We start from the raw sequence: 17,329 nt of genomic DNA on the forward strand, positions 1-17,329 counted from the left end.
CTCTCCTTCTTCAAAATAAACACATAACAGCCTCTGCACACTTGAGCTTGTCATTTTCCCAATTGTTAACGCTGCTGACACAACCCAGGCGAGGTTTCATCGCTTTGGACTGAGAGCGCTAAGGGTAGATTAGTCGTGCTTTGGCAGTCCATCCAGTACAGTCAGAAATGAAGTGTCCCTGAAAAAATACAGACACCTCCCTCCCTGCGCTAGGAGTTGGAAGGCGCAAAACTCTGCATTCACAGTCCTATCGCAGTGAACTGGTAGAAACCAGCATGGACTGGCCTTTTCTTAGAGGTTTTGGGAACAGAACAGATTCACAAGGACAGCAATCCACCCCCCCCCCGCCCTTATGACAGTTTCATCTGTTGAAATGATCCTCTGAAAACGGCAGTTTGGGGTGAGGAGAAAGAGAATATTTTCAACGCTTCCTCTAATTGTCTCTTTGGTGATCTATCTGAGGTTTTATAATGAACAGGTTTTAGTGAACTGAATACATTTCTTGAAATGCAACCCCTGGGCACACTTGAAACAATTCTCTGCTTCAATCATACATGGGATGTTTCCATAACAGCAAGTAATTTGTTTTTTTAAAAATAATAATAATAAAAATAACACTGCTCTTTGTTTTTCGGCAAAATTGCCTATAGATGGCTCCCCTTTCCCTCTGTTTCTGAGATTCATTGATCCCCCAAAATGTGTACATGCTATTTTTGCTTAGAGAAGCAAAGTCGTTCCCCCCTCCCCATTTAGGAAATAGCTTTCCCTTGGAAATGGAATTAGGGGTTTGTTGTCATGGCAACAAAGATTTCAGCACTTCTGTTTCCTACAACATATATCTCTCTGGGTTGCTGCAATTCTAGTGCTTATCAGTGTTTTATCCATTGTGAGTGAGCTTGGTGGTGCTGACATGTAGAACAAACTTCAAAGCAGTGACCTAGGATATTCTCTGAGGATCAGAGCAGCTGTCACTATATCCCAATTATATGGGGTTTTTTTTTTAGCATTGTGTCCAGTTCTTGAACAAAGTATCATTAAACTATCAAGCTTGCAGTTGTTGCTTTGAAAAGTAATCTCGATGTAAAAATGAACATAATACCTTTATGTACAGAGGTGGGTAGGGAAACTGATTGGCTAGAACAACCAGTAAATATTGATAAATAGCGACACAAAGCTTACCTGGGGGGGGGGGGCGGAATAGGATAATGATGAAGACATGGGCAGCAAACTTCAAAGAATGCTAGGTGCCCACTTAAATCCTGTATTTGAAAATGTAGCAATTATATAGAGAACACAGACATAATCCATGACTACTTTCTGTGGTGTCGTCGGAGTAGTGATTCCGAAATTGTGTAGGCCATTTGACATGGCAATTGTGTTTGCCATGGTTCCATGAGTGCTTCTTGCAGTGCTTCCGTGTGCATAATTTGTCAAAGGCACATATTTGTCACAGGCCCCCTGTACATTTAAAGCAACAACATACCACTTTAAATAGCCATGGCTGCCCCACTGCAAAAATCCTGGGAACTGTAGTTTGTTAAGCGTGCTGAGAGTTGCTAGGTGATCCTTAATCCCCTCACAGAGCTACAGTTCCCAATTCCCTGGGAAGAGGGATTGACTGTCCAACTATTCTGGGAATTGTAGCTAGGAGAAGGGAATAGCAGTGGCAGAATCTAGGGTGTCTAATTTCAGCGGCACCCTGTGAAACACCAAAGTTTGGCTCTCCCTGCCTCTCATCTTCCATTCTATATCATAGCTGCAGCACCCCCCGGTGCCCGCACCCCAAAGGCCTGTGCAACCAAACCGGTCAAATTCTCCTAAATTCATCTCTGGGAATAGGGTTCTCTTAGGAGCTCTAAGCACCCTTAACTACTGTTCCCAGAATTCTTTGTGAGGGGAAGCCATGACAGTTTAAAGCAGCATGATACTGCTTAAATACATTCTGAAGATGGGGCTTTGTACACCAGGAGGTTTGTCAGGCGTCCCAGATGAGTGAGAGTTCTCTGCGGACAACTCTACAGCATATTTCATGCATTTGCCTTTCATGCTTTAGATCTCTTGAAGGAAACACCAGTTTAACACTGGTGCAGTGTGGCAAACAACCCAGTCGTTTTACATGGTGTGTGAAAAGGTCGTCTTGAGGCAGACCTTAGCCAAGTGCCAAAATTTGACAGCAGAACCACAAGCTCTTTACAGACCTCCGTGATGGTAGTGTGGAAGGATGATCCCACAGCTATCCTAGATGAGATTCTGTGTTGCTCTGCTTGCCTGCTTGCTAATATTTGAGGGAAACCTAGACCAAACTGCAACCGAGTGTTCAGAGAAAAACAAACTTCACTTGCAGAATCTTTAACCTATTTTTAGAGTTCAACCTATTAAGTGTATGAAATAATGTTATGTGATTCATCCTGAATCACATAATTCCAAAGGGCCCTGAAGTTCCATGGAGTAGCAGAGATTTGGATATATTTATCTTGTTTCATGTTGTCATGTTAGGGAATGGGCATCTATTAAAGGCCAGAAAGTAGGCAAATTCTAGTATTTCCTGCTCTTTCAACATGGCCTTTTAACTTCAAAATAACATCAACCTCTATCCAGCATTTCTTTAGCTGTGCATGCAACAATATAAAGGAGGGGAGGCTGTGTCTGTAACTATAGGACTCCAGACCACACTTTGTCGTATGGTTCCTTTTTTCTGGGTGTTCCCTCCTCCCACATTGCTCACTTGCTCCATTCCATCCTCTGGAATGGAAAAGGGTTTTAACTTGGTGGTAGAACATCTGCTTTGCATGCAGGAGGTCCCAGGTATAATCCTCTGCATCTCCAGGTAGAGAGCCACTGCCAGTCAGTTTAGACCAGAAGTGGGGAGGACCTTTGGCCATGTTTGCTGGGGCTGATTGGAGATGTAGTTCAGCAACATCTGGAAGACCAAAGGTAGACAATACTGAATCAGATGTACCAGTGGTCTAGGTCAGTGCTCTGTGTTCCTATCTAAAGCCTATTTTCTTCCTAGGTCTGTACAGACTGACATTGTTTATACATCAGGATAAACCAGAGGTAATGGCATATCATGGTTTATTGAGAATGAGCATTGTGCCCATGCAGGCTGCCTGTTTTCACTTTGCCTACTGTGAATACATACCCTCCAAGTGTCCCAATATTCCAGGGACAGTCCAAGAATTATGAAAGCCATCCTGGCTTTTGATTTGATCCTGGAGCATCCCTTTCCCCCTTACCAGCACCACTGTCAGTGAGCTTAGGGAAGAGGATGAGCTGGCGTTGTCCTGAGCAGCCCATTGCCTCTCCATAGCCACCACTGCTGGACAAGGGGACGCGGGTGGCGCTGTGCTCTAAACCACTGAGCCTTTTGGGCTTGCCAATCAGAAGGTCGGCGGTTTGAATCCCTGCAACAGGGTAAGCTCCCATTGTTTGGTCCCAGCTCCTGCCAACCTAGCAGTTCGAAAGCACACTAGTGCAAGTAGATAAACAGATACCGCTGTGGTGGGAAAGTAAACAGTGTTTCCGTGCGCTCTGGTTTCCACCACGGTGTTCCAATGCACCAGAAGTGGTTTAGTCATGCTGGCCACATGACCCGGAAAGCTGTCTGTGGACAAACACCACCTCCCTTGGCCTGAAAGCGAGATGAGCGCTGCAACCCCATAGTTGCCTTTGACTGAACTTAACCGTCCAGGGGTCCTTTTACTGCCGACCTCCTCCTCCCTTGGGCACCTTGTAGCAGCTTCAGGAGCGTGGGCAAGGAGGAGGAGAGGCTGCTCCCACCAAGGTTGACATGCCAGCTCTAAGGGACAGGCCGAGGGCAGGGCTGTCCTGGGCAAGAAGAAAGGGGGAGCAGAGCATGATGCATCTCGATTTTTAAAAAAGTGCTTTGTGCACTCATGTCTAATCTTGCTCCTTTCTAAAATCTATTTATTGGTGTATGTTTTCCTTTTTGTACATCTACCAAATAATAAAATAAAATAATATCGGGATTAAGTTGTTTTCTCAGGATGGCAAACAGTGTGTGTGTTGTGTCCTTTTGGAGTAAACGGGGGTGGCAATCGCCTTCTTGTGATAGGAAATGCTCTGCGGGCAGATGAGATGACAAAAAATGGGGGTTGGGAGTGAGAAATGCCACCATTTTCTTCTGAGGAATGTTGGATGGTACGTGAACAGGAAATACAAAACAGGAAGCCGGTTAAGCTTCCTATGACATATAAATCCAGGATCGTGGTTGTTTCTCCGTACAATCCAGGATGACTTATAAATCTGGAAGGAAGACACCAGGATCCCACATTCAGATGCTGTGAGAAGCCAAGACGTCCTGTTTTGTTTCTCCCCAACACACCAGGGAAAGAATGATGTGGGGGTGACTGGGCAGTGAACACCAACATGCTCTTTTTTCCAAATCAAACACGCTAAGCCAGCAACCGTGGCACCTTGTGACATGCAGTTGTGACCCCTAAGTTCTACAAGAACAACTAGGCTGCATCAGAATTATCTAACTTCAGCAGATATTGTTGTGATGAGGAGGCCAACAGAGACAGGACTTAATGCAGAAGAACAGAGGCTTTGATATTTTTCAAGGTATTGCATTAAATCTTAATAAGAAAATGTTTAAAGGTTATATAGTGGGTTGTTTTACAATGCCCTAGTGGTTGTGAGTTATACCTGTGCTTTTGCACTCATTGCACGAAACACTGGAAGGTGAAAGCAACTTTGCTTCTTAGCAGTCAGGTAGTCTATTTGCATCCCAGGTTATTATATGGGTTGTAAACAGCCATTTCCTTCATTCTAAAATGTGTTGCTGAGCGAGTTCCATCGTGCCCCATCACTACACTGATTCAGGTGGTTGGCGAAGACCTGGCCTTTTTTTAAAAAAGTGTCAAATTTAACAAAGAAACAACAAATAACAAAGATAGATTTTTTTAAAAAAGTTGGGGGGACGACACCCCCCCCGACAATACACACTATGAGTTCATTTGAGACTGTAATAGCCACAAGCTTTTCCTTCTAAAATTAAACATATAAATCAATATAAGCCTCCTAGATGTCCAAACAGGTATCCACACAGAATTGGTATTTATTAAAAATATATATGTTCAAATGCAGCAAGGGTGGTAAGGTCCTCAGACCATTGCATAATGGATGGTGGGTATTGATTCTTCCAGGCTCAAAGTGCAAGTCTCTTGTCAACCATAAGGGATTCCAACATCCACTTTTGTTGTGCTGCTATTAATCCCTGTACTGTAGAAATATAGTTCAAAAGTACATGAACATCTGGCAATACTGAAGATTTTGCTGGTACACAGTTCATATTGGTAACAATTTCAGGCTAGGATGAATATATCTCCAGATACATCATATGCCTCAATGAGGCCTTTTTAGCATTAGACCTTCAGCATATAATTATTAGACAGTGCCTTCCAGTACAAACACTGTGGACTCAAATTGAGACTGGTGGATCAGTATCTCATCCATCCATCCATCCATTTAATTTATATACCACCCTTCATCCATGGATCATAGGGCAGTTTACAGTATAAAAACACATAAATATTTAACATACAAACAAACAAAACGATACCCAACCCCACATTTCAACTCTAGAGAAATGTTCTGTGTAGATTCCAAAACAATTTCCCATTGTTTAGGTTGTACAGCACATTCTAATTCCCTGTTCCAGATCTCTCTGAATAAGCAGCTGTCATGGCTTTAGCTTTATTAGGATATCCAATAATTCACTTAAATAATTCAGGAGATACTGAAGCACTCAAAGCAGGTGTTCCATAAACAGACACTGTAACAGGCATTGTCATTGACAATTTTGCCATTCAGCACTTGTCAGTAAATGATATTTAAACCGCAATATGGAAAATGGCAAAAAAATTACATCTGGAACTATGAGCTGATCTAATGTATATATCCCACAATCATTCCTTCTACAAAAAGCTGCCTCCCTATCCTCAAATCTGGATTACCCCATAAAGTGAATTTTTTTCTATCATATGGGTTGAATTGTAATTGACCAGACAAGATACACTATGTCACTCTAGTTGCAAAAATTGCAGGTGGTATAGGTCCCTTCCTTTTATGTACTTAAAAGCTAGTTATCCTGGGAAGGGTGTTCATGCAACCACCTCTAAAATTACTATGCTGTGATATTAATAGAGGAAGGAACTTGCCCATTGTTTGTGTTAAAAGATATGCCTTGTGGTATAAGCTAAGATCTAGAAAATGAAATTCTTCTTGTACTGGTAGTTGCATTCTCTCTAGTGAGAAGTGAAACGGAGAGTTGTCCCACTGATCTTTGAAAAATATATTCACTACACTGAAATATCATTATACTACTTCAAATGGTTGGTGAAGAATCCCCCCCAGCCGTGTATATTTTGCTGGTTCCCTTCCATGTTAAGTTTATGCTGCTGAAATTTGTTCAACACTTTCCATATTACTTGCCTCCAGACTGCCCATATTTTGCAGGAGGGATTCAGTCGCATAGGTTTGTGCAATTAAAGTTGATTAAAGCACTCTGATGCAACAAATCCACACAAAAAAACAACAACCCAGACTGAATTTTTGTGGTTAGGAAAGTGACAGGTAAATGTACGTATAACCACCATGTAATAAAATCACAATGAACTCAGGATGAATGCTCATTGTCACATGTTTGTGAGAGCAAGCAAATCAGAGTGAATGCTCCATAAAACTGGACGTTGTCTAACCTGCTCATAAGTGTGTTGCAAGCAAATCGAGACAAATCTTCAATAAACAGGAGGAGCACATTGTTACCTTATTAGTTTCAGTGCACATTAGTTTTTGTTTCCAAGGAATTATATTTTCTTCTGTTTTCTTCTGTTTTTATTATTGTCTGTTTGGAGAAACAATTCGGATTATTTCTTTAAAATAATAATATTAATAATGGTGATGTGTTTTCTTCCAAATCATTTTTTACCAGTACGCAAAATTCTGCAGAGTCAATTGTTTCATCGGTTCACTAAGATTCCTTTAACCAAAATAAAAAATTCCTTCCAGTAGCACCTTAGAGACCAACAAACTTAGTTGGTCTCTAAGGTGCTACTGGAAGGAATTTTTTTATTTTGTTTTGACTATGGCAGACCAACACGGCTACCTACCTGTAAGTATTCCTTTAAACCAGTCCGAGTCTGCAACCCAGGCACCACTTAACTGGAGTAAGCCCCATTAAAGTCAACGAGACTTACTTCTTAGTAGACATGGTTAGGCTTGTACTGTGGTGTTTGGCTTCGTCTCTGAACATCAGTTGACCTCCGCTTTTCTTTGTTTACTGTCAATGCCTATGCTTATAATCAGTTGCCTGTTCTAAGTTTAGAATACCTGTGCCTCATTAACTGCTCTGAGTGCTTCTTGCTCATCTAATGGTGCATGAAGAACGTTTCTCCCCATGACGGAGGTGAGAGAGCATCTTGGTCTTGTTAGAGGCTGAAGTAGGTTTACAGGCTGATGATGCTTCAGTTATAATTGTGTTTGGAGCAATTTGCCCTTTAGTTCTTCCTTCTCTGAAAATGGGGGGGGGGGGCGCGCGAGAGAGAGAGAAAATACATTTTTTAAAAGGCTATAAAGAAAAACAAGTTGAGGGATGTGTATTTTCTATTTTAATACTTTCCAATCTTTGGAATGTGAAAACTGTATTATTATTATCATCGTATTTTTCGCTCTATAAGACGCACCAGACCACAAGACTTGGATGAGGAAAACAAGAAATTTTTTTTTATGAATCTCAGAAGCCAGAACAGCAAGAGGGATCGCTGTGCAGTGAAAGCAGCAATCCCTCTTGCTCTTCTGGCTTCTGGGATAGCTGCGCAGCCTGCATTCACTCCATAAGATGCACACACATTTCCCCTTACTTTTTAGGAGAGAAAAAGTGAGTCTTATAGAGCAAAAAATACGGTATTTAAAATTTATAACATGCCCTGTGAAAGCTGAATGATGATGATTTCAATTAACTCAATGCCTTTTTAAGATGTGTTGGGGGGGCGTTATTGGGTTGTTTTGTTTTTTATTATGTATTTTGTGTTTTTAATACTGCAATTCTACATTGCAACCACCCTAAGACCTGCAGGTATAGGGGCAGTATACAAATTTAATCAATAATAGCAATAATGTATACACATTTAATCAATAATAGCAATAATTTATAACTTGCCTTTCCTTCCCAAGGAGCCCAGGGCAGCAAAATGTTTAACAGCAAATATCATTTAAAAACTCCCTTAAAAAATCATTCTATCAAACCCTTTGTTTTTGTGCCTCTTTTCTTGCAGCATGTGGATTCAAATCAGAATACCAAGTCATGATATTCACAGTTTTTGCACGCACACTTTACAGGTATAAATGAATGGAAAGAAGAGATGGAAAATGTCCTGCTGGTAAGCTAGGGCAGGGGAGCAGGGGTTTGGTGAAACTTTATATAAAGACTGTAATTTGAAGACTGTAATCTGCTCCTGAACAACTTGTGACTTTACAGCCATGCAGCGTAGCCGACCAGGTGCTTGAAAACACTTGGATTTCCACTGTTTAAGGCAGAGATGAAAAACAGGAAGTTTATCAAGCCCCTACTGAGCCAGCATGTATGGATTCAAATTGGGCAGGCGTGTTGTAAATCAAGTGTATTCCAGTGTGATGCAAGAGTCCAGATGTTTGTCCTACATTTGGAGGTGTTTGTTTGCCATGAATGAAAAATCGAGTCAAATAGGAACCATTCTATTCAGTTTCCATTGGTTCTGAAATAAGAAATGGAAACTCTTTCGTCATTCACGTCTATACTAAGTTTCATATGAATGGCTGGGCTTATCTTTCTGTGGTGACACCGACTTAAAGTGAGATGTTCCAGAAGTATGACATGACAGGATACAATATGGTAGTTTGCAAACTGGAACAGTTACTTCCGGGTTTGCGGTGTTTGGGAGCCAAAACGTTCGAGAACTAAGCTGTTCGAAAACCAAGGTACAATTGTAGAGTTTTCTTGCTTCATTGGAAATGATGCACCTGGAATTGGAGTTCAGAAATGTGAAACAAAGAGTACAGAGGAAAACATGTAGGGGCAGTTTTTGTGTCAGGGATGCCTCCACCTGAATTTTGGCGACAGGAGCAAAGAGTGTTGCATAACAGCTAGATATCTTTGTGTAAGAGTATCTCATAAAAAAAGGGACGCGGGTGGCGCTGTGGGTTAAACCACAGAGCCTAGGACTTGCTGATCAGAAGTTTGGCGGTTCAAATACCCGCGACGGGGTGAGCTCCCATTGCTTGGTCCCTGCTCCTGCCAACCTAGCAGTTCAAAAGCACGTCAAAGTGCAAGTAGATAATTAGGTACCGCTCTGGCGGGAAGGTAAACGGCGTTTCTGTGCACTGCTCTGGTTCGCCAGAGGCGGCTTAGTCATGCTGGCCACATGACTCGGAAGCTGTATGCCAGCTCCCTCGGCCAGTAAAGCGAGATGAGAGTCGCAACCCCAGAGTCGGTCACGACTGGACCTAATGGTCAGGGGTCCCTTTACCTTTACCTTTATCTCATAAAAAGGAAGGTGGGGAACATGTGGCTCTCTAGATATTGTTGTATTTTAGCTCCCATCAGCCGTAACCAGCATGGCCCATGGCCAAAGGTGATAAGGGCTGTAGTCTAATAACATCTGGGAGCCATGGGTTCCCTACTCACATATTAAAACCGTTTTATTTAATGGCTTCTCACTGCAGGCTCCTGGAGTATTTTTATGGGGCTATAATAGCAATGGAATAAATAATGCATTGAGCTCATCAATAAAGCTACATATCAACCTCAGCAATTTGTAACATTGGGTATTTTTATTTATTTAAAATATTTGTATCTCCCCTACCAAGCAACAGTTCACAAGACAGCTCTGTAGAATGTCTGGCCATTGCCCGATGATAGCTATGCCTCCTGACTGCTAAACAAAATGTGTGAGTTATTTCTTACACTTAAAAAAGGCAAATTAAGAATTGTGGGGCTAGATGGGTTCTATTTCTTTACGCAACTGATTCCACGAATGAGAGTTATGCATTTTTGCTATGTAATCTTTGCATCAGCACTTGAAAAAAAGAAAACGAGAGAATTAGGATCAGATTGTGTTAACTTAAGTTTGAGTTCTGCTTTGCAACAAGTTCTGCAAGTAAAAACCAAAGAAGCTGAAAGCACAAACCAATTCACTTTGGTTTCAATTTCTGTTGCACAAAGTAAGATATCATTTGTAGCACAATGTGATGCTTCTTCTGAGCTGACAGAAGGACCAGAGGCCATTAAAAGCATATAAAATAGGTATTTCAGAGGGATCTCACTGTGTGCATTAAGTATGTTATTTAACACAATCCTGAAGGCTTCTACAATAAGGGCATTTACACAGGATGTGGTTGCCATGTTGAAGCCTCTTTAAATTGCCTCCTGCGGTAACGAGTTCTGCGTGGCAAGCTACCTGCATCCAAGCCCACCCAGGGATAGCTGTGGGTGGGATTCCTGCATTGTAGGCGGTTGGACTAAATGATCCTTAGGATCTCTTCCAACTCTACAAATCTATGATTCCATGATTCTAATGAGTTGCCATGTGATATGGTGATCTATCCCATATCTTACAGAAATGATTTGGTCTCAAAAACTACCTTCATAATTTCTTCAGCAAGTGTTAATGTCAAATATAACTTGATATATTCTGAATATTCAAGTAGTTGGGAAATCATCAGTATTTGACACCTGGTGACATTTGATTTCAGTACTTGACAGCCTTTTATCATTGACTTGCAGTGATATTTAGCACTGGACTGTGGAACAGGTGGCATGCAATGATATTTAGTATGTGACAGCCCCAGACAGACAACATGCAATGGTATATATTATTTGACAGTTGGGATATTGATAGCTACCCTATTAAGCACCTGCCAAACACAAAACAATCAAAAAGTGGCACTTCCAAAATTCAAGCTTGAAACCTAAATGCAGAAATTAGGAATTCTTTTTATAACTTGGTTAAATTATCAAACTTGGTGAAATTTGACTCCGGCTCCATTTTTTACAATATGGATGTGATAATGCTTTTTGCAGTTCTCATTTTATGAAAGTTCTTTTTATAGAATCATAGAATTGTAGAGTTGGAAGGGATCTCAAGGGTCATCTAGCCCAACCCCTGCAATCTCAACTAAAGCATCCATGACAGATGACCATCCAATCTCTGCTTAAAAACCTCTAGTGAAGGAGAGCCCAACGCCTTCCAAGGGAGTCTGTTGCCTGTCTAGACCCCGCAACCACCCCCTCGTTGAAGAATAAAATGCACCAGGACACAGATATTAGGTTAATGTTATTGGGCAAATTTTGGCCATAACTTTATTGATTACAGAATGTGAGCGGTAATTGGCTTAGGCATTGAATGGACCAGACTATATCTGACTCCTGCCCGTTGTGCAGGGAGTCCGGTAAGGGTAAATGAAATATACTCAGAGTCTAGTGTGGATTTCATGCTCTTTATTCAGCTCATAGTACAGTGGTGCCCCGCAAGACGAATGCCTCGCAAGACGGAAAACCCGCTAGACGAAAGGGTTTTCCGTTTTGGAGGTGCTTCGCAAAACGAATTTCCTATGTGCTTGCTTCGCAAGACGAAAATGTCTTGCGAGTTCCTGCGGGTTTTTTTCCCTCCCCCCCCTTTTTCCCAAGCCGCTAAACCGCTTATCAGCTGATCGGCTAAGCCGCTTAACAGCTGATCGCTAAGCCGCTTATCAGCTGATCGTTAAGCCGCGTATCAGCTGATCCTTAAGCCGCTTAACAGCTGATCGCTAAGCCGCTTATCAGCTGATCCGCTAAGCCCGCTAAGCCGCTAATACTGTAGCGCTAATCCGCTAAACCGCTAATGGGCTTGCTTCGCAAGACGAAAAAACCCACAAGACGAAGAGATTCGCGGAACGGATTCTTTTCGTCTTGCGAGGCACCACTGTAGTGAGGAATGGAATTTCCCCCGAAATGCCTGCTTTATATACATTATTTACACAATGGGCCCCACGTGATTGGCTAGTTCCGGGATTCTCCTGTAGGCCAATCAGGTTGCGGATTCACTTCCACCTGGAGTTGGATTGGGTGGCTCCTGTGGACCAATCAGACTACTGCATTCTGAATCCTATTGTTCTAGGACCAATCAGACTCCTGCAATTTGGATCCTATTCAACTCAGTACATAACAGTAAACCACCAGAAGGGGGAGCCCCATCGATGCAGACAAACTCGAGCTCCCCCACGTGCTCCCGACGGGGTCGTGTCATGGCCCTAGCCCTGCCCCGGGCTTCGGACAAGATCCACGCCCCCGGATTCCTTTAATGGAATACCCTTAAGCTTGGAGGGGCAGGTGATGGCCACACCTCCCCTCCCCCATCAAAAGGTCAAACAATGCCTAACCGCAAAACCTCACAAAGTTGTGACGATTGCTACGAGGTAGGCAAAAACCAAATGGCCCGTGCCAATTTTGCCAAGTGGAAAAATTCCAACCAGGCCCCTCAACGGCGACCAACCAAGGTCCATAGCAAGGCCAATGAAAACCTGCAAAAGGGAGGGAGGGCAGGAGATTGAGGAAGCCCCCCGGCTAGCGCCCTCACTTAAATGGTCTCGGCCATGCCCCCACCAGCCGGCGGATTGGCTGGCTGTGTGCTGATGTGGCCAGGATCCCCAGGGCTCCCGCCCCTAAGGGAGTGGGTGGCCACGCGGTCCACCGCAACGCCTCCCCACTAGGAAGTGGAGCGGATTTCCTGACCACTCTTACTGCCAGCTCTTACTTCATGAAGTAACTTTTAAAGTCCATTTCAAATAATGCCCCGCAAAGCACCTGCACTTAGCTTCTGTTCATTTCATACAGAATTTGGAATAATGGCAGGGGGTTGGACTAGATGACCCTCGGGTCCCTTCCAGGTCTACAATTCAAGGAAAGCTGCATTGATTCGGAACACCTAGCACTAAGCTGAGGCTTTCTAACAGAGCTTGTGCAATGAAACGATCATGAATTGTTGATCGAATCGGCCCCTTTCCTTTAAATTATGCTGAGTGGTGGTGCGAAAGTAAGAAAAACCTCAAATGACAAACAGCAGGCTACAAGGACTCAGCATCGCTTTTCATTTCTTTGCTTTTGTCAGTGTTTGTCAAAAAGCTTTAATGGTTTCCAAAACCATTTATTCCTTCCATTACTGGCTTTTTCAAAACCTCATAATATTTAAAACACTTACCGTAATTTCATTTCTTAAAAGAACATCATGCAGGTATATAATTAGCGTGGGATCAAACTGGATTTTTCCCCCCGCCTGTAAAATACAGCTGCAATCAGCTGAAATGCCAGCTAAGGCTGTAATCCTTGATGCATGTACCTCAAAGCAAGCTCCATCAAACTCAGAGGGCTTACTTCTGAGGAAATAACAATAATTTTATTATTTGTACCCCACCCACCTGACTGAGTTGCCCCAGCCACTTGGGGGGTGGGCTTCCAACACATATAAAAGCATAACAAAACATCTAAGATTAAAAACATCCCTACATGGCCTTCAGACATTTTCTAAAAATTGTGTAGTTACTGATCTCCTTGATATCTGATGGGAGAGTGTTCCACAGGACGGGTGCCACTACCGAGAAGGCCCTCCATCTGGTTTCCTGTAGCTTCACTTCTCGCAGTGAGGGAACCACCAGAGCTGGACCTCAGTTTCCGGGCTGAACGATGGGGGGTGGGGGGTGGACTACAACTCCCATCAGCCCTGACCATTGGGCCATGCTGCCTGGGGCTGACGGGAGTTGGATTTCACCAACAGCTGAAAGTGCCCCATCCCCGATCTAGTCCTACCACACCATGTCCCTGCTGTTGCTGATCATGTCTATTTTCCTCTCCTGAGTTCCTCGCTGTGTATTTTCCTCCCCGCCTTTCTCTGCCATTCCGTCCCACGAGTGATTTGCACCATTTCAAGTTAAGATGTTGAGAGAAGAGCTCGGCAGGAAGGCGGATTGTTTCTAAGCTCTTCAAGGCCACTTTTCTTTTCACCCATCAAAAAGCGAGAGAGATTTCTTGAATAGCACGGAGCCTAGGGCACTGTTACGTTAAATGCATTTTAATGACATACAACAGACCTTGGCAAAGATGTTCCTTTAGAAACTCTCATTCTCCCCACCCTCCACCGCCCACCAACCACCTTACAAACAGCCATCCCAATATTAACAAAGTTTGGGATGGCTGGAAAATGGTTTAAGATGTGCATTAGCCTGGATAAGGAGTTGGTTAGAGCATGATGCTGATAATGCCAAGGTTGCAGGTTTGATCCCTATTTGAGACAGCTGCATATTCCTGCGTTGCAAGGACCAGATTATCCTTAGGGTCCCTTCCAACTCTACAGTTCTATGATCATATGAATGAACTCTGAGATATGCATTAAAAACAATAGAACTTATGAAGCTGCCTCTTACCGAGGACTCAGCTACATTAGTAGAGAAATAGTTTTAAATGAGTTATAACACCGTTGACACCAGATGGCGCTGTAGAGTTCTGTCTTTCACAAATGTGATTTCTCATTATGAGGTTTACAACGCGTTTTCCTGAAATGCTTTTTTTTATGTGTCTAGATCCAGCCTGAGTCAGGTCGTTGGTCCATATAGCTCAATAGTGTCTATACTACAGGGGACCCTCCCAGCCCTACCAGGAGATGCTGAGCACAGGAACTTTCGCATCTCAGAGTGGGCAAACAAATGTTATGCACACACGTGTCTGTCAATTTTTATTTATTTATTTTTTATTTTATTTATTTTTTATTTTAAAAAGCAAGCCACTTCTTTAAAAACAATGGGTTGGTGCCGAACCCTTTTCCATTCACATCTTCCCCATTCCAAATGGCCCCAAACTGTTTTCATCCCCGCTGTGGTGGGTTTCAAAATGAACGTCTGCATTTTGAACACCGTTGGGACGAAGTGTGTGAAAGTTGTTTTAAGGACCAGTTTGGTGTGGGAAGCTGTAGTCAGAGAAAGGGCTAACCACCATTTAGCCAGTGTGGTGTAGTGGTTAAGAGCAGTGGACTCGTAATCTGGTGAACCTGGTTTGCTTTCCCTTTCCTTCACATGCAGCTGCTGGGTGACCTTGGGCCAGTCACACTTCTCTGAAGTCTCTCAGCCCCACTCACCTCACAGAGTGTTTGTTGTAGGGGAGGAAAGGAAAGGAGAATGTGAGCCGCGTTGAGACTCCTTTGGGTAGTGATAAAGCGGGATATCAAATCCAAACTCCTCTTCTTCTTCTTATGTAGCATCTCAGCTCCAAATCTCGCTCCCTTCCTGTGACTATTTAGTTGCAAACCTTACAACAATCTGGTAAACAGTGCTTTTTTTTCTGCACCAGAGTGCAGTTCCAGCACCTCTCAGGTGAGTGTCATTGAGGGCTAGTGCTGCCCCAACCCGCTTCTTGCCTTGACATACTTCCAAGAAGCCCAAAACGAATATTTCAAGTCAAAACAGAAGCTGGCCAGTCTACACTTTTTTTTAGATCTAGCTCCTAGCCACTCCTGGCCATAATTGGTCAAGCTATGAAATGGGGCCAATTCATATTTCTTTTTCTTCAGTCCATCTCCTGTGTACCAGTGGTGCACTTCAAGCTTTCCCGCCAGGCCTCTACCATTGCACACACTGTGTGTGTGTGAGGGCCCTTAGATGGCTGCCTTAGCCATCTGCCTGAATCTAAGATATAGAGGGAGGCAGCAGTGCATTTATTTGTCCTGTACCAGAACCAGGGGTGACCCCCAAACCAGACAGGGAGACAGCTTGTTGTAGTTCTTAGCACCTCCACAGGTGGTGAATGTGGCTGTGGTCAAACCGGCATCTGTTCAGGGCTGCCCCGAGGTGTCCGGCAACTTACTGTAACAACTTCATGGTGAGTTTTGGCACCTGTTTTTCTTGGGGGGAAAGCACTGCCTGTAAAGTACAGTGGTACCTTGGGTTAAGAACTTAATTCATTCTGGAGGTCTGTTCTTAACCTGAAACTGTTCTTAACCTGAGGTACCACTTTAGCTAATGGGGCCTCCTGCTGCCATCATGCCGCTGCCGTGCAATTTCTGTTCTCATCCTGAAGTAAAGTTCTTAATCCAAGGTACTATTTCTGGGTTAGCTGAGTCTGTAACCTGAAGCGTCTGTAACCCGAGGTACCACTGTATTATAATCGCAAATGGCAACACTGAGGCTGAGAGAAAGTGGTTTGCCTTAGGGCCGACTAGTAGGCATATGGCAGAAGTGAGATTTAAACCAGTGGCTTTCTGATTCACAGCATGCTATGCCACACCAGCTCCACAGATTCTAATCCAGAGACTTGTGCATAATGTGCAAAAAGTCCCTGACTTGCACTCAGTCTTAAACACATTACATAGCTTTCTCTCTCTCCAACCACTGCAATGAATGTGGGGTTGGAAAAAAAGAATGTAGAGAATAGCGCTTGGAGTTTTTGCTTTTTGGGTAGTTTTAAACATTTGTTTTCTAAATATCCTTGGGCCAGACCTAACACACAGAGTGAAAGAGAGCAGGAAAAATATTCAGCTATCATTAAAAAAACATGTAAAGCTACCAGTGTGATTTTTATTTTCTTCAGGCTTCAACACAAAGTCTAAACATTACCTGACAAAGAAAACAACTTTCGAAAATTTGCTAAACTCCACCTTGGCAACACTTTTCAACAGCAAAGGAATCTTGCTGTCACACTCCAAACAACATTCAAGGTAACTCAGATCTGGATCAAGCAAAGAATCAGCATTAATTTCATAGTAGCTTGTTCTGAGATCTCCAGCCTGATTTCCACATCAAAGAAGGTACACTCTTTTAGTTAGGTTTTGGATACTCTTCCAAACCAAGTCCTCAACTCTCTTGAGCTTTGCCCATCATTAATATTTACCCAAGTCATCATCCAGAAAAACTGGAGGCAACTATTAATTCCTTCATACTGACTTTAAAATGGAAGATCATGCTTGGGGACAGAACCATAGGCTGCCTCTGTTTCAAGAGGGGAAAAATAGCAAACCCTCAGAACCATTTTTTTTTGCATCCTCTTTGATGTGAAAACTTCCCTACAGATATTTCAGTACGGTTTCCTAAGTTATATGAGATGTGGAGAATCTCCACATCTTCAAAGTCAGCTGACCCAAACCTTGCTTAACAAAATCAACATCTCTGAGAATATTAACATAATTTAATGTTTTTATATATATATTTTCTTGCAGAATATTATGATCTGAAGTAATTTCATCTGGGGCAGAGTTTTGTTGATTATTATTAAAGGTAAAGGGACCCCTGACCATTAGGTCCAGTCGTGACC

The 17,329-nt window shown here is 42.9% G+C and overlaps 1 long non-coding RNA gene across 1 annotated transcript; it reads left to right on the forward strand.

The window, feature by feature from the left end:
• Positions 1-231: 231 nt before the first annotated feature.
• Positions 232-16,730, forward strand: LOC308458509. The gene is made up of 3 exons (XR_013977499.1): positions 232-400; positions 8,298-8,402; positions 16,610-16,730. It is a non-coding gene; the product is annotated as an uncharacterized lncRNA (long non-coding RNA).
• The last annotated feature ends 599 nt before the right edge of the window (positions 16,731-17,329 follow it).

Source organism: Podarcis pityusensis (assembly GCF_964106645.2).
Source record: "Podarcis pityusensis genome assembly, chromosome: 11".
NCBI classification, from domain to species: domain Eukaryota; kingdom Metazoa; phylum Chordata; class Lepidosauria; order Squamata; family Lacertidae; genus Podarcis; species Podarcis pityusensis.